A 25,013-nucleotide genomic window follows, 5' to 3' on the forward strand; every position below is an offset into this window, starting at 1 on the left:
GTTAGTCGACAACAGGAAACCGAGAGCTGGCCGCTACCTCGGACAAAGAATTAGTCTAGCTATTTAAAGAGGGAACTCTGGCAATACCTTCGGAACCTTGCCTTCGACTCCTATTAATAATATATTTTGGTTATTATATTTTAAAGTTAGTAATTGTTTTTGAAGTGCAACTTCTTTATCGGGGTTGGAAAAAAATTTAGTGTAACATTTTTTCGTTACGCGTCACATTTTTCCGTTACGCGCCATCTTTTGAAGTGAAACTTCTTTATCGACGTATGGGAGAAATTTTGTAGCAGGTTACTAAGTCAAACTTCTTTATCGGCGTTGGAAAAAAATTTACACACATTTGTCACATTTTTCGGTTACGCGCCATCTTTTTCTTGTCCCTACCACGGTTGATCCGAAGAGATTCGAAGCCATTAGTAACAAAAATATATAATAACGATAACAATGATAATAATACTAATAATTCTATTACAATTAATGAAATTCTGTAATAATCTTAGTACTAGGTACATAGTAGTACAGTAATAAGTTAAAATGAAATAATTGTATTTGTATTCATGTCTATGATAATAAAAGCCTTTGGTAAACTTTATTTAACCAATTTCGTTAAGTTGCATATAGTAGATCATTTTTCGAAAAATAGTACACGCACACATTGTTTTTTGTTATTAAACCTACTGTTATTTTGCGACCTTCAAACTTCTCTCCATGTTTTTTATAAATTCAGTTACAAAGGAAATAATTTCTTACAAAGGAAATTAATTCATTTCCCTTACATATTATGGTTAATAGAAAATTGAATCATTCATTAATTCTTTTTCGTTAATCTTAATTAATTTCCGTTACATGTTAAAATGAATTTAAAAAACTATATTCATGATTAAAAAATGTATTACCATTGATAGAAAAATTACGGAACGAGTGTTTAATTCGTTTCAAATTTACTTTTTAAAATAATAAGATTTATATAATATATAAATAAATCGTATCTAACACTGCCCATGTGCACCTGAAACGTCAAATTATGTAATAAATTCTTTAATTATTTTTTCACTAAGAAATCTCGACAACTTCTACGCCACCTATTTACTCATCTGTTTACAAATCTAGCAGTATGGTAGGTTAAACGCTAAGATCTGATTTTACAAAGGATGAGGTTACAGATTTAATAAATGTGAGAAATGCATCTGGTACAGGCTAGAATTTATCTTTTCAAGTAAATTTTAATAGGAGCTGGAATAGTCCTCTTTGTAAACCTGAATTTCTGGAGCAACCTGTGTGGACACTGAAGCCCTGTCTAACCTACTTCCTGCCTCGTTTCAACAACATACGAGCCTTTTCAATTCATAATTTCATCGGCATCACCTTCCACGATAGCTGGAAGTCTTCTACAGTCCGTTTCACAAGGCACTTTCTTTTTTGGCGGTCTTTCCTGAGAGATACTATCTCCAACTATTCAAAGTAAGAGTGTAAACCTCCCTCAAAGGCCGGTAACGCACCCACTAAAAATGGGTGTCCATGACTGATGACTGCCGTTTTTCAGCGTCCCGTATTATATATTTAAAAAAAACATGCACAAAAGTAAGCGCGGACGCGCGCGGCGAAAATTTAAAAGGGAAAAATACAACTCTCCAATTTTGATTTTGATCTCTATAGAGAAGAGACTTGGGCCGTGGGGTCCTTGCAAGAACTAAAGATTTAAGTTGCCTGGTAGACAGTACCACAGAGCTAGTTAGTGCTCATAAGTTTCGATACATAGCGAGGAAATGCTACCAGTTATAAAATATACGTCAACAAAAGACAAGGTTTTACATAAATATCGAACTAAACGGATAAAAACGCGATGATAAGGGACCATTTAATCGATACATAAAATTAAAAAATAAGTTTTAATTAACAAGTGTTACATATTAAGATAAGCATGTTTTTAATATTTATTACCTGAATGCTAATTTTAACGCGGAATAAAGAGAAAAATTAATATTATTAAACTCATATATGTACTTTCAATTATCGGAACGATTCGAAAGAAATTTAATAAAGAACTTTTATAATTTTCCTAGTTAAAACTACAAAGTTGATTTTAAAATGCACATCTTAAAAAGACTTTAGATATTTATGCAATATTACGTTTGCAAGTAAGTTGTGATTTTTCATACTTACTCGGCTGACGCAGCGACCCAATGTGAGTCCTCCAAAACATTTGTAAAAACATCAAACATAAAGCATAAATCCACCTTCAACGCCATTTTTTACCATGACGAATCCAAACAGCCTTCTAAGTTTAGACGCATTTAAGCGATTTTCCGAATATGCGTGCGAAAATGCCACGAGCGAGACGAAGATACGATAATGTTTATGCGGGACAGAGAGGTGTAATTGTACGCTAGGCTGCGCCGGAGGTCATGGAACTACAAGTGGGTCGGCTCCATCCTTCGTCCGTGTCTAGATCGCGATTCTGGCTGTTGAACTTGGATGGCAAAAACACGGTTTCCGTATATAGAGCGCTCACTCACAAGCATGGTTATTTTGCATCTTCGCAATCCTGTTCTGATTACGCGAACAGCGTTGATTGAGTTTTTGACCTCACGGATATTGAAAAATTACCGATAAAACATAAGCTTAATATTGGAAGTTCCAGGGTACTGGCCCATCTTACAGCTTAGACATTTACTATGGTCGGAAGAATTCTGTACCAGAAGCAAAGACAGCATCAATCCATGGAATAACATTAAGTCACACGAGTTAAGTTCGGTGGCGATTGTTGTAGATATGTTCAAATATAAGTGAAACTCTTTGTTTGAAGCTAGGTGTCAACTGGGTTTAATAGTTTCAATACATGAGCTTATAACTAACATAAATTAGTGGGGTGACGACACTAACAAAAAACTAACTTGGCTTATTTAAGGGTTCTTAAATCTAAGTGACACTTCAATATGTGTAGCCGACCTATTGGGCATTATCGGAAACTAGAATGCTAAATTACAATTTATGCATGAGGGACAAACTAAAGGTCTCATTTTCGCTTCATGTGTGCGATAATTACTAACAATTGCGATCCTAATTATTAACTTCAAGACAAGAGTGTACTACTTCATCAAAGGCCGGCAACGCACTCGCGAGCCCAGTTTTGAGCTTGTTCATGGGCGGCTGTATGTGAGCACTGTAGGCACTTAACATGAGGTTTTTGCCCCCTGTTCTATAAAAAAAAGAAAAAATAATCGTCAGACGTAAGTTTCTTATATGTAAAGAATGAAATAATTTTACGTTCTAATTTGAAATGATTATGAGAGCTTATATATTGTGAAATGTACGCGTGTTTTGCTAATTAAAATTCTTTAATTCGAATTACAAATTAAAATTAAACAACTTCACTATTGATTTATCAAAAAACAACTTTGCGCAATATTTTTCCGATTATACCATAGTGTAATCATAATTTTTTTTCTTTTTTTTATGGCTCTGGCACGATTTGTGCATTATGCAGCGTCAAGTATAGGATTTTTTATAATTCGTGCTTGTCTTTAGAAATTCGACCGTGTCCTCCATGTACGGTTTAGGCACTCGCCCGGTACCGCACAACCCTCCCAAAGGCCGAGAACAAATTTAAATTGAATTAAAACTTGCCCTCGAACCGGGAATCGAACCCGCTACCCCTCACCTAGCTGCCACTTAATAAGACCGCTAGCCTATGAGGCCTTACACATTCAACAAGTATTATAAAATTCGATATTCAAACGAGAGTAGCTCAAAATGATCACACGAACTTAAACTTCGAATTCAAGAGGCGAACTTGAATGACGCAACTTCCAAAGTGGTCGACGTCGCGTCGGTCATTTCTCTTTGGCCAACTTACGTGCTTCGTCGGAATATTTATACTTCTGGCTGTTCACGTCATTATTTAAATAAGCTTTTTAAGTACATTATTCATAATACGAAAATGTATTGCTATTAAGTGTTCTATGATAAAAAATTTAGGGTTTTTTAATATAGTTTACTTTCCAACACTAAATAACACAACAATAATCTATCGATGTGTATTTGGTGTTCTTTAATTAAAATTTTGGGTTTTTTGTTATAATTTACTTTCTAACACTAAATAACACAAAAATAATCTATCGATTTGTATAACTATGTATTTGGTGTTCTATAATTAAATTTTGGGATTTTTATTATAGTTTACTTGCCAACAACAACACAAAAATAATATAACTGCGCCCCTGTTGTTTACTCGCAAAACTAACTTTGTCTGATATATATATTTTTCCTATCTCGTAGTAGGTTCGATTCCCGGCTGAGCACTAATGGACTTTATTTCTATGTGCGCATTTAACATTCGCTCGAATGGTGAAGGAAAATATCGTGAGGAAACCGGCTTGTCTTAGACTCAAAAAGTCGACGGTGTCAGGCACTGGAGACTGATCACCTACTTTCCAATTACATTTAAAAATTATCATGAAACAGATTCAGAAATCTGAGGCCCAGAGCTAAAAATTGTAGCGCCATTGATTTGTTATATGATATCTCGTAAAAATAAAATATAGTATTTTAAAATATTTTGGATAATCTCACGTTAAAAAATAGACCAGTGGCGCTACAACCTTTTTAGGTCTGGGCTTCAGATTTCTGTATCTGTTTCCTGTTTTGTCAATCAAGGCAAGTACATGATCAGCCTTCTGTGCCTGACACTGACGTGTACCGACTGTATTTGAGAAGTACACTGAGCACATCTGTATAGGCCATGAAAATGCTTAATAATAATTAATTTGTACGAATATGGTACCAAAATGTTATGGTGGTACAATCTAATGTTCGCATATTCTGCCACACATAATGGCGTGAAAATTTGTCTAACAAGGTAGATTTTTAAATAGAAGTTACAATGACATATAATTATAGTGAATTCTTATCTGTTTTTATCACATTAATAAAATATGTATATAATATTATTCCGTTTCAAATTAATATTAATTATTATGTTTCACGCAAATAATCTTTAATAGAAATGATACATTTTTTCCAAGTCATTAAGTCGATTTTTGAAAACTATACTACTATACTAGTCACCGTGACAACGCACGCTGTAAAGCACGCGAAACGTCGGATAAATTTAAAATTATGTCAAATAGTTGTAAATTTATAATAATACATAACTTTAATCCGGTAAAAAGCGTTTTTCTTTAAACTATAGAAATCTTCGAATGTTTTTGGTAAATAATTATAAGTTTGATTGCCATACAAAAGATGTTTTACTATACAAACCCAGATAAATTTTTGGCATAGGCAATTTGTCCCCATGTCTACTATTTATGTTTTTTACGAATAAGGACATTTCTAAAATATAAATACAGCTTCTCGCCAGTGTCCTATGATTTTTTTTATAATAGGGGGCAATCGAGCCCATTGCCACCCATTTTAGTTGCCAGCCTTTGAGGGAGCAGTACACTGTAACAAGATATAAGAATAAATAAAAATGTTTTCATTTGCAATTTTTACCTGGAAATGAGAAATGTCGCTGTCAAAAGAAATAAAGTTTAAAAAAACAAACATCTATCATCGTGTAAACGTACGTCTTATTCCAAAAAAGTATTAAACGTATTAAAGCACATTTATCACCTATAAAAACGAAGAATATATGAAATATTATTCGGACAATATTTTACTTTTATAATTATAAAACTAATATATTTGCGGCGATGGTATTTGGCGTATTCAATGAAGAACTTTAGAAAATCCTTGACGATTCGAACATCGTCCAATTCATAAAATGTTAAAGTGCCTCCAATGCCCTCATTGAACTCACAACCTGGCAAGATCCCAAAACTCCCTCTTATCTTACAAATGAATTCAAATTCTCAGGTCCTTATAACTATGTTACGCTCTTCTAATAAAGCTTTTTGGAAATTCCATCTAACAGCTCATCCTTCTTAGGCAATTTCTTCTTCTTAATTAAGTTGTGGAATAGGCTGCCCACCTACATACGATTGGCTACTTCCCTAACATCTTATAAAACACTTCTGCATAAACATTTCTTAGTTTTTAGTTTGTTTTTTTTATATTATTTTAGATTAAGGTTCTTTAATATTGTTTTATAAGATTTGGTTATGAAATTCTTGCACTTTATCCATCTCATTTCTTTTTTTAGTTTTTTCCCTTACTGCCTGGAAGAGATCACCTATTAGCGATAAGCCCGCCCATTGCATCCCTTCAATTTTTTTATGTATTATGTTGTTTGTTTTGTATAAATGTATCAAAGTGTGAATAAATAAATAAAAATAAAATAAAAAACCCGGTAGACCGAGGCTACGTTGGTGGGATGAAGTCAAGGACTCGAAAACAATAGGTGTTCGACGTTACGCAAGAAGCACGGAATAGATTGCGATGGTGAAAGATGTGACGGGGTTCGAACCTACGACGTCAGGGATGAGAGTCGCACGCTCCAGCCGTTAGGCTAATGCGGCGTTCCCACGAGGCGTTAATCACGACAGTCAACCACGCTTTCGTGAAATACACTTCTGTGTGAACGCATAGGCGTTAAACTTGCTTTCGTGAGGAACGGCGCACGACACAAGCGTGGATAGATCAAACGTGTTTGATTTTCAGTCGTGATATACCGTTCGTGAAGCCAAGATGTCGTCACAACAACGTGGAATTAAGTTTAACGACAGTGAAACTACGCGTTTTTTGGAGTTATATTCTATGGAAAAGGTGTTATATGATCCAAGTTTGGAGGAATACCGTGATAGAGATTTATATATCGATGTTTCGATTATGACTAAGTCGAAACACGAAGCGTGAACGGCACGAAATCCCCCAACCATGTGAACGTTTCATCAATTCACACTTTCGTGAGTGTCACGAACGATAGTTGACTAGCGTAGTTGACTGTCGTGATTAACGCTCCGTGGGAACGCCCCATAATGCTGCTTACTTAAAATCATACTATACATCTGAATTTTAAAAACGAGGTAAAATGTTAACACAGCTTGACCTTGAATAACCTTTAAATCCAAAGTATGCTTGAAAACGTGATTTTTTCCACTTTATACGAGTTTGAAAAGTTTAATTTCAAGAAAAGTATGCAAATGATGGGGCTCGTGGGATGAAGTATGAAAATATTTCACAATTTATATTCTTGCGATCGTCAGGGACACTAATATATTGTTCTAAATTCTTAAACACTTTCTAATTTAGGCTCTCGTACGCGATCATGTATGCGACAACCGATAAATGTCGTAATATCCGTCTGTATTCTACTTATTTATATGAATTAATAAACAATACACATTCTATATATATTATTATCAATAAATACCATTGATATTGTTTGTAAGGTACAAACATAGATTAAATGTTTGTTATCTACAAATTTTATTTACATTAAAAACTTTTTTATTTTCAGCTTATATTATTTTGTGTTTTAAATTTCGAACGTCGATTTTTATCTTTACTGTACACACGGAGATGGAGACACAACAAATATTTTACTTCATTCAAAGTTTATAATGCCAAAAGTTTATTCATTTTAAAAGCCGGCAATGCACTTGCGAGCTTTCTGGCAATGTAAGTGTCCATGGGCGGCAGTATCACTTAACATCAGATGAGCCTCCTGCCCGTTGGCATCCCATTACATAGAAAGGGTAAAGTGACATTTAGATTTAAGAACCCTAATTATAAGTCAAGTTATTTTTTTATTAATCCAACGTCGCAACCCTACTACCCTTAATTGTATGTTAGTTTATAAGCTCATGTTTTAAACAATTAACAATAACAATCAAAAAATAGTTTTATTTAACAAATATCATTATAATATTTAATCAAACTTCGGATGGATAAGCGTAAAAAATGTCATTACTGTTAATTTCAGGATAAGTTCAAGGAATATCAATCATTTTCGCTGTTTATAGACTTGGATAGCTTCCGAAGTAAACAGTAGCTTATGAAGTACATCATATCACAATGAAAATTAACTTATTAGTGGAAATGGGCGGGGCACAGAAGCGTGAAGAAACAAAATATTAAACTGGTGTCCAAGGAACATTAAACGCTAAAGAGGAAGACAATACAAAACAAGAAGGTGGATAGGCCAGTTAAAGGAAACAGCAGGTATCTAGGAATTAATAAGATAATAGAAATATAAATGTATTTAAAATTTCAACTAAACTAACTATCCTACAACGCTTGCTGTACCTGTTTTCATGATCCGGTGTCTTCAGAATGTTTACCACACCAGTACACGCAAAGAAACTTCCCAGCAACGAACACAAACCCCCAACCTCTGGATTAATCCTATCCAATCCTCGGATGAGATGTATGGGACACATATTCAATCAAAGTACATAGAAAATTAGCATTGGCGTCAGATCTCGCCTAGGCCTATAAACCCAGTCGGGAATAAATGAATCTCCAATGCAGTTACATACCAAGGTAACACACGTGGTCTTCCACGGGTGTCTCTCATGCAATTTAACGTGATAAGTGGACTTTGGCAACGTGATATTTAATAATTCGACCCCTTTCATCGCATTGACAAGTTGGCACGGTTGGAATTATGTATCTAAATTTTGCATACACGTTTGTCCTTTGTTACAAGGACAATCAATGCTTATATTTTACGCGCACGGTAGCTTTCGGCAATCCGGGAATACAGGGGAATTAGAATCTGATCTTTTCCATAAGATTTGTTTCTTTAAAATAAATAAATAATAATAAATCGTCTATTTGTAATGCAATTACCACTTTCTAAATATAATAATATGTAATTCGATAATTTATTAATTTAATTGCTTAATATATCTTATTAGATACTATTTTACATGTATTATTATTTGTACAGTCAAGATTTTAAAGTTGCACTTGTTTTTTACCTACTTTTACTGGCTGGCGGCGCCATGGTTAAGGGCCTTTTTAATTTAGTTTAGGTCATAAATTAGCTCGGAATAAAAGGTGATTTATTACTCAAAATTGCGCTTGCTGCTATGGCAGGAATATCTCAGAAATGTAATAGATACATTTCTTCAAACAAGTATTTTAGCCCCTTTATTTGAAGACAAAATATGTATCCTATTTTAATTTTTTTAAAGACAATTCACACCAATTGACCTAGTCCCATGCTAAGCTGGTGAAGCTTGTGTTATGGATACTAGGCAACGAGTATACATACATATTATAGATAGATAGACATTTAAATACATATTTAAATACCCAAGACCTAAGCACAACACCAAATGCTCATCACATCGATGCTTTTCTCAGCCGGGGATCGAACCCGGGACCCATGGATTCGCAGTCAGGAGTACTAACCACGAGACCAAAGAGCCGTCAAATATGTAGAATATGTAGATTTTATTTTTGTTTGATATATCTTCAAACAAGTCTTTTAGCCCCTTTATTTGAAGACAAATTATGTATTCTATTTCACAATAAACGTTCAAGATGCAAAGCTTGATATGGAATAAACATGGCGAATCTGCTATAAATAGATATGAAAGTATAATGAGTGGAAATTTACACATTTACAAATAGAGGAAGCATTAAAATGACAGAAAATGTCAAAGTGATATTCGAATTTTAAATTTTCGAGTTATGGTCTTGTTGAATCTGTTTCATGGAACTTGGACAATTGCAACAGACAATTTACATGACGGGTGCCATTTTTGTCTCTACATTGTCTATGGATATTGAAACAAAGGTCGCAACTTTCGTTTTAACTGCACTCTCAATTTCTTTATATAATTTATTACTGGTAACATTTCTTTTATCTGGCAAACGTAACGCATTCCGGTTATTCAATTGTTGACACAATAATGGTTTGTGAACAATGAATTTTGGGTTAAAAGAAATGCCGTGTTCGTTTACAGAGGAACGAAATGGAATGTAGTCTATATAATTGTGTTTTTCATTGTTGTTAGAATATTTTTATTAATTTAAATTTGTGATTAAACAATATTCCTCAAATCTCCCTTTAGGTATATACATTAATTACGCCTTTATTTTTAAAAAAAATTATAATGAGGAAGACATAGCAGATGATATAAAAAGAATAGGGGGCACAACTTGGACAAGAAGAACTAACAATAGAAAACAATTGAAGCAGCTGATCACCAATACTGGCACAACTGATGCATTAGATCGAGTTAGGTTATGTAACTAAAAAAAATGTTTATATATTATATTGAGTGTCAGCAATTAAGGCTTAATAATAATAATAATAATAATACATCATGTAATGGCTGATGCAAAATATAAGAACTTAATTCATGATACATGCCATCTATTTCATCTTTATCTCAAAGTCAATACAGAAAGTAATCAATAGATATTTATAGATAAGATTATAAGCTTGATACTTTTTTTATAATTAAATAATAATTTGATAAAACAATCCTGTATCGGATGTCGGTAACAAAAACAGATGTCTGCATTTGTTTCATGAACGTTTGTCAATGTAATAGGCAAGTAGGTGATCAGGCTCCTGACACACGCCGTCGACGTTTTGGGTCCAATGCAAGCTGGTTTCCTCATGATGTTTTCTTTCAGCATTCGAGCGAATGTTAAATGCACACATAGAAAGAAAGTTCATTGGTGCACAGGGGATCGCACCTACGACCTCAAGGATGAGAGTCGCACGCTGAAGCCACTAGGCGAACACTGATCTAAACTCATTATTACTATTGTAGGTATATTGAATTTTGGCCAATGTTTAACGTTACAGTTTAACCATGAATGATTTTTCCAAAACTTAACAGTAACACAGCATGAAATGTAACGGTTTTGACAATAAAATGTTGTAAAATTAGTCTTTTATTTCAAATACTTTTACACTTACACACATTTCTATCTATTTCTTGTTAGGCGTGTGTGCCCTTTTTTGGCTAAGGCCTCCTCCAAATCCCCCCACTCTCTGCCATGTTGGTGGTACCATTTAAAAGGTGGATAGACCAAATGATAATCTTATACAAGCTTTTAATTGTTTTTTTCTGTATTTTTAATATAGTTTGATAAGATTTATGGCTTAGGGTTGGTTTCACAATGTACGGATAAGTTCTACATAAGTTCCAAATTAGCTATTTATTACGTATTGGTAGGATAAACACTATTGGTGCGTTTCACGACTGTCAGATAGCGCTATTCGTCACAAAGTCCATCAAAAGTTATGAGTCCGTTGAATGTCAAATAGCACAATTTATCTTCCAAATAATTTACGTGTTGCTTAGCTATTTGGTACTTTATCCATATATTGTGAAACAGACCCTAAGTCTTACTCCCGTACGACTTATAGTAGGTACGTACTACGAGTACGTCAAAAATGTATTAGATTTTGACCGTAAGTTTCGTTTCTAAATCTCACCCTTAGTAAGACACACACACACACTAGCTCTGAAGAAGTCTTTGACCTCTTAATCATATAAGTAAATTTGAAAATTGTAAAAAAGAACCATCCTATAATCATTTTAATTCAGTTCTTGAATTAAAATGATTATAGGATGAAAAGCTAGTTTTGTAATTAATTGAAAATTAATTACAAAACTAGCTCCCACCAAAGCCAATTAATAATTATAATAACTATACATAGTAATTTACTTTTTCTTGCTTCGATAGTCCTGTCATGTCCGTTTCATATCTCCAAATATGTTTACTTTTTCATTGTATCAAATCAAATATTTAAAATATTCTAGGTAGGGCTCCTATAGATTGTTCTCACGATTGCTTCAATAAATTCAGGACACGTGCGATCATGGAGTCCGCGAATGCCGGACGGCACAATGCCGAATCAATAAGTAACTGTACACGCGAAATATACAACCCGAGAAGGACGTCGACATAATAAATAAGATCGATAATGAGGCTTTAAGATATGCGTGAGCGGACGTATTGAGGTGAATCCTTTATCGATGAAATTGAGTAATATGTACATACATATATATGTACGGAACGCGTCAGGGTGCGTTAAATAACGGAGGATATTATTTTTACTATACATATCTTAATATTAAATTACGTGTCACGTTGTTTGTCCGCGATGGACTCCTAATCTACCGAAGAAGAATCTGTCGGAGAATGTATACATTAACCACTCGCGTTTAACAATAGAATAAACGTGAAATAATTAAATGGTAATTGCTATGAAAATAAATGAACGTAATGTTAATACCTACTGAAGAAAGTGCCTGCGTCTGGCTATACTCTCGGAGCGTAACTCCGACGATTTAGGTATTCCCCACGACTGTCAATTTAAAAAAACCTAAAACATAAAAATAAAACAAAAATGTGTGCGTGTACCTACTAGGTGTACACACGTAAGAAGTGAAACTTCTTTATGACCTTATTTTTCGAAAAATGATCTACTATATGCAACTTAACGAAATTGGTTAAATAAAGTTTAACAAAAGGCTTTTATTATCATAGACATGAATACAAATACAATTATTTCATTTTACCTTATTACTACTAAGATTATTACAGAATTTCATTAATTGTAATATAATTATTACTATCATTGTTATCGTTATTATAATATATTTATGTTATTAATGGCTTCGAATCTCTTCGGATCAACCGTGGTAGGGACAAGAAAAAGATGGCGCGTAACCGAAAAACGTGACGATTTGCTACAAAATTTATCCCATACGTCGATAAAAAATTCATTCTAACGCCGATAAAGAAGTTTGACTTCAAAAAGCAACGTGGCGCGTAACCGAAAATCGTGACGATTTGCTACAAAATTTCTCCCATCCGTCGATAAAGAACTTTCATTCCAACGCCGATAAAGAAGTTTGACTTCAAAAAGCAACATGGCGTGTAACGGAAAAATGTGACGCGTAACGAAAAAATGTTACACTAAATTTTTTTCCCACCCCGATAAAGAAGTTTCACTTCAAAAAAACGAGTGACAGAATGCGCGCTGCTAGTATCGTTAAACACAGATCATTACAATAAAGACTATATTTTTTAATCTTCATAATTATTAAAATTTGAATTCAATATTCATCGTTAAGACAGGGCAACGTCTGTCGGGTAAGTTTTAGCCATTGAACAGCATCATTGAACCTTGCACATGGAAAATGCATAGTTCATAGCTGTCGTAGTCGAAATCTGCAAACTGTAAGTGATTCTTCAGAATCTTCCAAGGATATACTATTGTCATTGATATTTTAATAGAGATAAAAGGACATATAAGCCTGTTAGAGATAAAAATGTCATAAAAGTTGTTCCGTCACACGCCTATGTTTCAGAATGTAGATTGGCAACAGCTATTTCCACGTAATCACTGATTGGTTGTACCGTTGAATGACATCTTACTACATTGATATAACTATTACTGGATAACTCATCCGGGTGTAAATCCGGATATAATCGTAAAAGTAAAATTCAGATAGTACAGTACAGCAACGCAAAATATACTTTTATTTATTTATGTATTTCGTTATCATGTAAGTTGAATTATATATATATATATATATATATATATATATACAAACAATTACACTAAAAATATAGAATAGAATACATATATTTACCTACAAAAAGATTCGAACATTTACAAAAGCAAACAAAACAAAAAAAAATATTGAATATATTTAACTAAGTGATACCTAATTTGGCTGTTGTGTGATGGTGGGTTTGTAGGGTATGATTATGCGCTATGGATATTTAAATATAACATTATAAACTAGCAAATCAATCAAATTGTTCTAGTATTAAGTTTCGTATGGAAGAGCTGGGAACCCTGATACAGGTTTTTCTTATTTAAAAGGGTTCCCAAATATTTCACAATGCATTATTCTAATGAATAAACATGTTTTTATTTTATTTAAATAAATTTGATTTGAAAGAACTGTTTCTTTTTCTACAATATGAATACACGTTTATCATTTAACTTTCTACATTAACTAATAAGCTTTATTTACCAATAATACACTGCCATAAGGAACTTTTTAAATTTGTTTTAATTTCATATTTTTAATTATTATGCAGGTTAAGATATTGTAAATACTGTTTATTTGTATGGATAGTTCTTTACAAATAAATTACGAATTAACTTTAACACTGTTCGTATTACGTACTTTACGATACATAAGACTCCATTCCACTGTGATCCCGGCAACCCTTGTCCACGCTCCTCCTGCTACTTTTGTGATCTTCTTAGCAGCCCTCTTTCTTTTTTAGTGGCTCTAGAACTAGGTTAGACTCATCAAAAATTAAACACGATATACAATAAATGCTGGCAGCAATTCCTAAAAAAAATAAAAAAAGTATTATTTTGATTCTAGTTTCATAGTTGGATAAAATTAGGAATTCTGGATTTAAACTAAAAATATAATGGTTGACGTATCTAGAACTGTATTGGTTGGAAGCACCTAGACGCTTGATATGTTACATGACTGTACGTCAATAATTCTCGCAGTTCCCATCAAAAAAGATCTCAGCCAGAACTAATTGAATAAGCCTTTTTCAATCATCACTCGACAAATGACAAGACTGGAATAAAATGTTTTTTATAAATTCCATACAAGTTTTAAACACAAAAATTTAAGCTTCTAAAAAATATTCCAGGTATTATAACAATTTCTAAGTCTAGTAGTATTTGGAAGGTTGATTAAAACATGTGCATCGCTAAGAAAAGCTCTCCATTTCTTTTTTTAAATTGTTATTCTGCCCTGCGATTCTGTAACTCACTTTTCGAACTCACACAGCGATTTTCGCATCGGCGGTCGCTTTCAAATCAGTCGTGATGCAGTCTTTTTTATTATTTGGCATTCTGATAAACAATAAACTATAAGCTCCCACCTTTTCAGAATGCCAAATCATAAAATGACTGCTTCACGACTGATTTGAGAGCGACCGCCGATGCGAAAACCGCTGTGTGAGTTCGAAAAGTGAGTTACAGAATCGCAGGGCTGACCTGTTAATTTTAATAGGTAATTTTATATAGGTGGCTCACCTAATGTTTAGTGATACGCCTATAAACACTCAGATTGCCATAGGGCTCGCGAGTATGTTGCGGGCCTTAAACGACCCATTCGAAATGGTTCGGAAATCGTGACAAGCGCTAATTAAAGATTTAAGTTGGCGCCTGGTCAGCTCAGCGAACAAGTATCGCAAAACAGCATCAAACGTACACTGCAACAGGGAATAAACTTTTTAAATTTGTTTTAGTATCCCATATTATTTTTTTTAATAATAATTATTGAAGTGAAACTTCTTTATCGGGGTTGGAAAAAAATTTAGTGTAACATTTTTTCGTTACGCGTCACATTTTTCCGTTACGCGCCATCTTTTGAAGTGAAACTTCTTTATCGGGGTTGGAAAAAAATTTAGTGTAACATTTTATCGTTACGCGTCACATTTTTCCGTTACGCGCCATCTTTTGAAGTGAAACTTCTTTATCGACGTATGGGAGAAATTTTGTAGCAGGTTACGCGCCATGTTGCTTTTTGAAGTCAAACTTCTTTATCGGCGTTGGAAAAAAATTTACACACATTTGTCACATTTTTCGGTTACGCGCCATCTTTTTCTTGTCCCTACCACGGTTGATCCGAAGAGATTCGAAGCCATTAGTAACAAAAATATATAATAACGATAACAATGATAGTAATACTAATAATTCTATTACAATTAATAAAATTCTGTAATAATCTTAGGACTACATAGTAGTACAGAAATAAGTTAAAATGAAATAATTGTATTTGTATTCATGTCTATGATAATAAAAGCCTTTTGTTAAACTTTATCTAATTTAACTTTATTTAACCAATTTCTGTAAAGTTGCATAATATAGTAGATAATTTTTCGAAAAATAAGGTCATAAAGAAGTTTGACTTCTTACGTGTGTACACCTAGTAAACGCACACATTTTTTTATTATTACTTTGTTGTTTAGAAATATTGTAAATACTGTATATTAGTGTGTTGGAAATATGTAACGATTGAAGGTAACATTGCAATTATTAGCAAAGAAAGCAAGTCGTTCAAGTAGCGGTGCGGCTAACGGCGCAACGTAACTCGTTATGTCACACGGCCTTGGCCTAGCGATGCACGCGGGACCACGCATAATGACTGGAGCTGTATTACGATGTATTACGATAGCGATCGCAACGATAGATGTATGCACTATGCGACGTTCGATCAACGAAGAGTAAATTTCTCAAATCAATTGGAATTAATTGAATTTTTCTATTTGTATTGATTTTAGATATACGCGTGCACTATGTGAAGCTAGTAATGCGATGTTCGATACACGAAGAGTAAATTTCTCAAATCAATTGGAATTAATTTAATTTTTCTATTTGTATTGATTTTCGATATATGCGTGCACTATGTGAAGCTAGTAATGCGATGTTCGATACACGAAGAGTAAATTTCTCAAATCAATTGCAATTAATTTAATTTTTCTATTATTATTGCTTTTTTATAGTCAAAATCGTTGTACTGAGTTCGATGTAGATAAAAATAATACCCTTAGTTTCGAGAAGTTTTGAGACTTGGCACTAAAGATTCCCATACAACGGGTTGGATTTTGACATCCTTCAAGAATAGAGCTTATCAATTTCTAAATAGCCAGCAACGCACTTGCGAGCCTTCTGACTCTGAGTATGTTTGGGCACCTACTATGTTTACTAGGACCCGCAAGACCTAAGATCAATATCCTTAGTTATCATTAGAACAATACCATACCATTATCGTTATGTACGTACGTTTAGTACATTCATACGTTAGTCAAATCCAGTCAGTATGAATCATACCTACCAGATAACAGTGCATACGTATATCTCTGTACATTTATTTAACACCTCAAGGCCATTTATTATTAAGTGCCCATTATAATGATTATTGACACTTCAACTCCAGTTGTTTCTACAAACCGGTTTTTAACTCGTGTATTTTCATATTTTTAATACAATTTCATTTAGTTTCTTTTTAACATATCAAATATCACTCTAGCAATCTATATAAATAAAAATGAGTCCGAAACGGCTGGACTATTTCGAGTAATTTATTTATGCCTTAAGCTCTAAGGAAGGTTTTTCCGTACCTAGGATTTTATTCCCCAATAGAGGATGGTATCTATGTGGTAGCGTAGCATAGCAAAATGTTCCATATGTTGGTATGTAGCTCCTAAAAGGGTAAGAAAAAAATCATATTAAGACGAGGTTCACGGGTATTAAAATGATAGAAAGACATGTCGATGTTTCAGTCTGTTAATTTATTGGGTTTATACCTTGCCTCAGCTTTATTGCTTGCTCAAAGTCTCCCGTATTTTTAGAAGCTGTATTTAGCTTAGTATCGACTCTGAATAACAATCATGGTGTTGCCATTAGTCAAAACTTTATACAAACGCCGTCATTATCTATGCAATATTTACAAAAAGCTTCCGCATACCAGCACATATAATAAATATGAATTTGCAATACAGGAAAATGCGAGAATATATTATAAGAAGTGTGTAACGGTATATATGATTTTTCCTTAAAATATATAACGTATACTATATATGTATATGAAAATTTATGCCTAAATAAATAACAAAATCTTCTTTTTCAGTCTTTATTTTTGAAGGTCGTGTTAGTAGCGCTACACAATTCTTCCACTCTCCCCTATTTTCTGCAACTCTCAGTGTATAGTAAGAGCTGTAAGGGCCTTTACTTGATAGGTCCAGCGAGTAGGGAAAGGACTGACTGTCAGTCACAATAAGTTTATCTAGATTTTCTGGACCTCTGCGTGTGTCCAAAACAACTCAGGGTCCGTTGGTAAAGTGTCAACAGACGAGTTTTTACCTGTAACTGTCTCAGTATCAACTTCCGCCTCCAGCCCTGCGATTCTGTAACTCACTTTTCGAACTCACACAGCGGCTCTCGCATCGGCGGTCGCTCTCAAATCAGTCGTGAAGCAGTCTGATAAACAATAAACTACAAGCTCCCACCATTTCACATACTAAAACTACTGTTGCACAAGAAGAATACTTTACGTTTCAGCGAAGACAAGTTGAGAAGATGTTAGTGAATGTATAAAGTTGAATCGTTAGTGAAAACTTTGTTTTTATGAATGTGGTATAAATATTATAAATGTGTTTATTTATTTGACACCAATTAATTATAATATGTATAATTTGAGAACCTCTTTAAGTAAAATAATACCTGCCAGAGTTCCCAGCTCTTACATAACAAACTTAATAGTAAAAGCCACAAAAATATATATAACTAGCAAACCAGGCGAACTCCGTTTCGCCACCAGATGGCTTCGTTTTATGTAACATTTCGTTTGGTGATCCCGCTTTTCTGTTGAAATATTTCCTGAATTTTCTTGCTATAAACCTCACGGAGCCCGAGACCTTTCCAACGAATGCAAAACTGTGGAAATCGGTTCGTGCGTTCTGGAGTTATAGCGTCAGGAAGGAAAACCCGACTTATTTTTATATATTAGATTTAATTAGGTACATCTTTTTTATTACTTTTGTTTTCCAACTGTTTGTAACACGCCTGAGTTCATGAGTGAGTGTGTGAGTTCAAGTTAGGGAATGAGTAAGTGTGTGGGTGCATGTGAGTGAGTGAGTGAGTGAGAGAGTGAGTGAATGAAATGTGTAACTACATAGGACTCAAATACAAACCAGAAATACGTGTTTGAAGATTTTGCGATTAATTTAATTTCAAAATGGCTCTACTCGATTAGATTCAAAATATATTTTTTATGTGAACTTTACGCGTCGCGGATGTTCATACAAAATATGCTTCTACTAGTAAACAGACTACTTTGTTGCGCATTTCAAACGGGAAACACATATACGTTGTCTCTTGTTCGTTGTTTAATAGCATGTTCTTCACGTTAACCACAGATAATCTAGTTCACTTACACGGTACGAAAATGACAGATTATAAATCGTGTAATCAATACCAGTAATTGCCATTTAATGTTATGAAATATGCATCAAATTAATCATCGAATACAGATATTAATCTTACGATAATGATGGCAACATTTTGAATCATTAGTATTTTACAATGTAATGAATTGTTTATTGCGTTGAAACGTATGTTTTGCATTTAAATGTGATTTTAAACGCGTTTATTTTTTTCTGTTTCAATACGTATTTTTGTTAGAGCAAGTAGATTTTCGCCAGTTCCGGAAATCGATTTTTTAAATCAGCATCTTCAATCTCAATTTATATGATAATATAAAAATAGAAAAAATTGTCGTAAAAGTAAAAAAAATTGAGGTGGACCCCTTATCACTTTTTCAAAAGATAGATTCGAATCGGTCGAACCGTTTCAGAGGACATGACACGAGAATTTTATATTCGAGATTATCCCAAGAATTACTTAAAGTTAGTACACTATTTATAAAGCGCTGGCCATCGTCGGTTCGTTTGTTATTTCTCCTCCTCCACAAAGGCTTATCTTTGCGCGCTTTTACTATTTTGTATGGAATTCATTATTCAACAAAAAAGGTTCACTTAGTCATTCTGAAAGTCTTAATGCATTACTTGTATATACAATATACAGTATACACCTATTAGTAGAGCATATAAAGCGCCACAAATGAATACAACACAAATGTGTTTTGTTTTATGTATTTTGTCTGATCAATAGAAATGAAATATGTGAATGTTATATCTAAATTTAAGACAGATAGAGACAAATAGATGTAACAAAACATTTATCTTAGGTATTAAAAAATACCGTTGATTTTTTTTCCCCTTTATGGCTCTGGCACGGTTTGTGCATTATCAAGTATAAGATTTTTATAATTCGTGCTTGCCTTAGAAATTCGACCGTGTCCTCCATGTACGGTTTAAGCACTCGCCCGGTACAGCACAACCCTCCCAAAGGCCGAGAACAAATTTAAATTAAATTAAAACTTGCCCTCGAACCGGGAATCGAACCCGGTACCCCTCGCCAAGCTGCCACTTAATAAGACCGCTAGGCTATGAGGCCCTTATCGTTGAATTTTTTAATAATTTTAAATTGAAACGAGTTTTAAAAAAAGAACTTAGTGGCGCTTGAATCCTTGATCTTAGCCGTAGATAGTATCAACTGTTTCGTGATCATTTGTTTTTTTAATAGTCAAGTAGGTGATCAGCCGTCTGTGCCTGACACCATCGAAATTTTGGGTCTAAGTAAAGGTCGATATCCGCACAATGTTTACCTATTTGTTAGGAAAAGGTTAAGGTTAGTTCTTTTTTCTTACCAGTCTAGTTACTTCGCCTTTAGCTACCTATTTAGTAGCTACATACCAACGTATGGAATATTTTGCTATGCGGGTATAGTCATATATACAGGGTGGCCAAACGCAAATAGGGGAATAGGGATAGATGAGGAACCTATAAAAACAAAAAGCAATACACTCAATACACTCAATAAACAACTTAAAATAGTATGTCTATCGCAAGAACTCATCAGTACCAATCTAGTGAATATTATGAAAAAGATACAGGGATGTAGATTTTATCGAATTTTTATAAGAATAATTAGTAAAAAAAGTCAATTTTCTTATAAAAACGCAAAATAAGTTATAACTCTGCAGGGGTTGAGCTTAGAGACCTACCGTAGAACATTTTTTTGCAGCTGATGACCTCATCTATCCCCTATTTGCGTTTGATCCACGACTTTTTGACCATCCTGTATAGTCTCGCTTTTCCGGAATAAAATCTGTTTTTAGATTTTCCCTGCAATTTTTCTATACATAAAAACCTTTTTCAGAATTCAAGGAATAAATTACTCGACTTCGTTCTTTTTTTTTGCGATTCATTTTTATTTATATAGATTTACGATTTTCACTCATTTATTGTCACGGCGTATAAATAGAAATACAATTGTTTAATAAACAGATTTATTTCTCTAAACAGTAAAACAAATAAAGCAAAGCCCTTGTGTTATATAAATATATAACCGTAACTTAACAAACGTGGAATGAACATAATCAAGTATTGCTATGTCAGACCTTGACCATGACTGCAGCGAACGGTGCGGCCCACTCCCGCGCACCTCACTCACGTTATATAGGGCTGTCAACGTTTTATCATTATTCTCATTAACAATTTTTTTTTATAAAATAGGGGGCAAACAAGCCTATGGGACGCCTAAAAAGGTCAGTCATAGACATCCATTTTAGTTGAGTTGCCGATCTTAGAAAGAGGAGTATACTGCTTGTGGTGACTGGTAGTACTTGAATTCGTGTATGCGGTGATGTTGGTTATTTCGACTATGTGTTTGCGTATTGTTCCCACGAGAATATAAGTGCGTGCTCCTATTGCACCATGCCTCCAGCTGATAGAGGACAAGTCTGTTTTCTTTTAAATTTATGTTATTATTATTAATTACTTGATATGTCATGTGGAACATGGTGTAATGGCTGCAGCTCCTTACAAACGTTGTGTATAAAAAATGGCGATTAAAAAGAGTGGCGGAGAGTTTATTGCTAGTTCTTCTCTCCCGTTCTACGCCCTTGATTTGAGAACTGGCAGTAAATGTAAAATTAGAAGCATTAATATGTATTTACTGACGAGTCATAACTGTAAGTTATGTTACCTATATGATTAAATGATTTTTTTTACTTTACTGTTTCTTTAAACAATTGAAAGTCGTATCTACCACCGAGAGTCGATTCCACAGTTCGCAAAAGAATGTGTCTTGTGAAACGGGCCGTGGATGGCTTCAAATACCTACTTACCATATGGCCCATCCAGATATTCTACAAGCATTCATAACTTAACTGAAATAAACCAAATTTTGATAAAACTGGTACTTGTCTCTAAGTATAGGCTATGGAATTCACTTCCCGCTCCCGCCTAGCTCCTTCTCTATCTTCCTTTAAATTTCTTCTGTACAAACATTACCTGTCCACATCGTATCCTTAACTTTCGTATAATCTACTAACTGACGTGAGACTGATCTTAAATTAAATTATCATGATTCATGTGCACTTTTTATTTTTTATGTATCATTTATTACTTTAGTTTGTTTTTTGTTCCTGTTTAGTTTTTTTCTTAATAACTATATGTAATTTGTATTATTGCACTTCTTGCAAAAATTATTTCATAATTTACTAAAATTTTTTTGTCTGACTGCCAAACAACATACAAATAATTTGCAATAAAATAATATTGCGGTATTATTTAACATGTATGCTATTTTCGGACGAACAACAGACGTAATTTATTTATATTAAGATATAGGCACAGTTTCCAAGATATATGTGGACATTTTGGAGCTTGGAAGCATTAATAGATCAGTTACTTTTTTAAAGTCCAAAACCGTCACAAAAAACCGACACCCGCTTTAGGTGTGCGCGCGAATCGTAAAAATTTACTCTCATCATTTTTCCCTAACGCGCCAAAAGAAGTATAACTTCAAAATAGTCTGGCCATCAAATCCACCAGGTATAGAGAGAAAATTTATTAAGCACAGTACATAATAAACTCATTATATAGTCACAACTGACGTTCAAACGAAACATATATTCCAAAAATTAATAGAGGTTTTGACAGCCCTGGAGTAGTTCCGTCGTGCAAAAATTATGTAATCCCTGTTAACATACACTCCAGTCTCCTCTGAGAGGACATATAAGTAATTTGAATAACAAATTTTAAACTTAAAATGTCTGGTAGAAATCTAAAAGTGAAATTTAAAATGAAAAATTGACGTCAAAAAATATTTACAAAAAATTAACTTTATCAATGCGACATTGTTAGGAAGTTATTTAAAACGAAATTTTTATATTTAAAAAAGCATTTTACTTTTATAAGAAATCCTGTTGCAATTGTATAATGTCATATATTGCCAGCCATACAGCTGTGAAGCATGAAAAAGGCCGGCAACGCACTCGCGAGCCCTCTGGCATTGAGAGTGTCCATGGGCGGCGGTATCACTTAACGTCAGGTGAGCCTCCTGCCGGTTTGCCCCCTATTCTATAAAAAGACTAACCTTAAGTGGCACCTGAAGAAGATGATATATGTTATGTTCACGCTTCTACAGATCGTGACGTCCTGCTAACAGATTGTGTTGTGCTTACAATAAAACTTTGATGAAACTTGGTGGATCTTTTCAGCAACTCTATAGAAACATTTGTCGTCTATTGGAAGGTTTCTAAAACATGTCGTCGATTTATTTTGGCAAACTTCCATTTTTTATATTTTTTACCTAACCTACGTTACGTGTAAGATTTTAGATTGTTTTTTATATATTCGCGGACGCTTGGCAGACCCATGCGACTTCTTCTATAAAAACTTAAGATGTCATGTGGAACATGGTGTAATGGTTGCAGCTCCTTACAAACATTGTGTAAAACAAACAACTTGGCGATTAAAAAGAGTGTTCTACGCCCTTGATTTGAGAACTGGCAGTAAATGTAAAATTAGAAGTATTTAATGTATATTTCTTTTTTTGACGTTCATAAGTGTATATTGTGTTACCTATATGCCTAAATGATTTTTGATTGATTGATTGACAAAAAGGTTCCCTCGGGATTTTTGTGCTGCGGGCTATTTCAGTGCGAGAAAGTTGCATGAATCTAGTTAGCACCGCGCCGTTCGTAAGGCATTCAAATAGTTTGCAAACATGTATCTTATTTATCCTAATTACATATTTCATAACTGTTTAATAGTTCTCAATTAAATATTGTTTGAGAGCAATGATAAAATAATATCTAATAAAAACTACAGTTGCAGTTGGATTAAATTTTTGTTTTAGGGAGCGTACAAGTATTACGTAACGAATTTTGGGGGGGAGGGGGTCCTTTTGTAAAACGTTACGATGCAGGGCGGGGATTGAATTACGCGTTATTTTTAATATTATTTTCGATTTTCCAATACTTTACCACATAATGGTAACTTTTAGGTATAACGTCACTAGGTGGTCATGAAACATTTACTTGGGTACAGAAAAGCGTTACGACGCGTTACATGGGGGGGGGGGTCAATAATCTCCAAAAATTTCGTGACGTAATACTTGAACGCTCCCTTACTCAAATAAGGATTTTATTATTTTAGAATATAAAAATTAAATAACAATATCAACATACATTCTATACATTCATGGTAATTGGTTTAACACAAGTCAACGAATAATAGCCCCCATTTTTCCGATGTCATCTGCTTGAACAAGGTCTGTATCGTGCAATAACTTTCCTAAGAAGATAAGATCAACAGACGACATGGCACATAGCCACATTGTATATTATTAAATAAAGTTTTCAATGCAAGGGAACTTTAGTTTTTTTTATATAAATGTTTAACAAAGACTGCATCATCTATAGTTTCATTTATTTTATATCTATACTTGTTACTATTTAAATAATAGAATACTAATAATTTAAAAAGTTTGGTCCCTGTGGCAGTCACAAATCATTTATTCATGTAGGTAACACAATGTACACTTATGAACGTCAAAAAAATACATTAAATGCTTCTAATTTTACATTTACTGCCAGTTCTCAAATCAAGGGCGTAGAGCGGAAGAGAAGAACTTGCTATAAACTCTCCGCCGCTCTTGTTATGTTTACTAAAACTCTCTTTTTTTGTAGTTTGTGTAGGTACTAAGGTAAGAACGAATAAGTGTGTTGAGTGAAGAAAGCTTTTGGGTCACCGGTACCTACCAGGCGCCAACTTAAATAATTCATTAGCCCCTGTCCACTAAAACCTTACGACATAAGAATACTACTCCAAAGGGTACAATATCAAAGTTGGAGGCATTGTGAGTCAAAAAGTCTGTGTTCGGCACAGGAAGCTGATTACCTTGCCTATTAGATTGACCATGAAACAGAAATCTGAGGCCCAGACCTAAAAAGGATGTACTGCCAATGATTTATTTTTATATAAATACATACATGTGAAAATGTTCACGTCCCCAATATAGGACACACATTTTTACATGTTATCATTGAGAATTTTTCTATACACCTTTCTATTAATATCATATTATTTTTTTATATGGAGAATGTAATCAAACTGTTACCCAAATACCTCATTTACTGATTGCCCAAGTATTAACTATATATTGTCATGTTCCAACCGGT

Source organism: Pieris napi, chromosome 23 (genome assembly GCF_905475465.1).
Source record: "Pieris napi chromosome 23, ilPieNapi1.2, whole genome shotgun sequence".
NCBI classification, from domain to species: Eukaryota; Metazoa; Arthropoda; class Insecta; order Lepidoptera; family Pieridae; genus Pieris; species Pieris napi.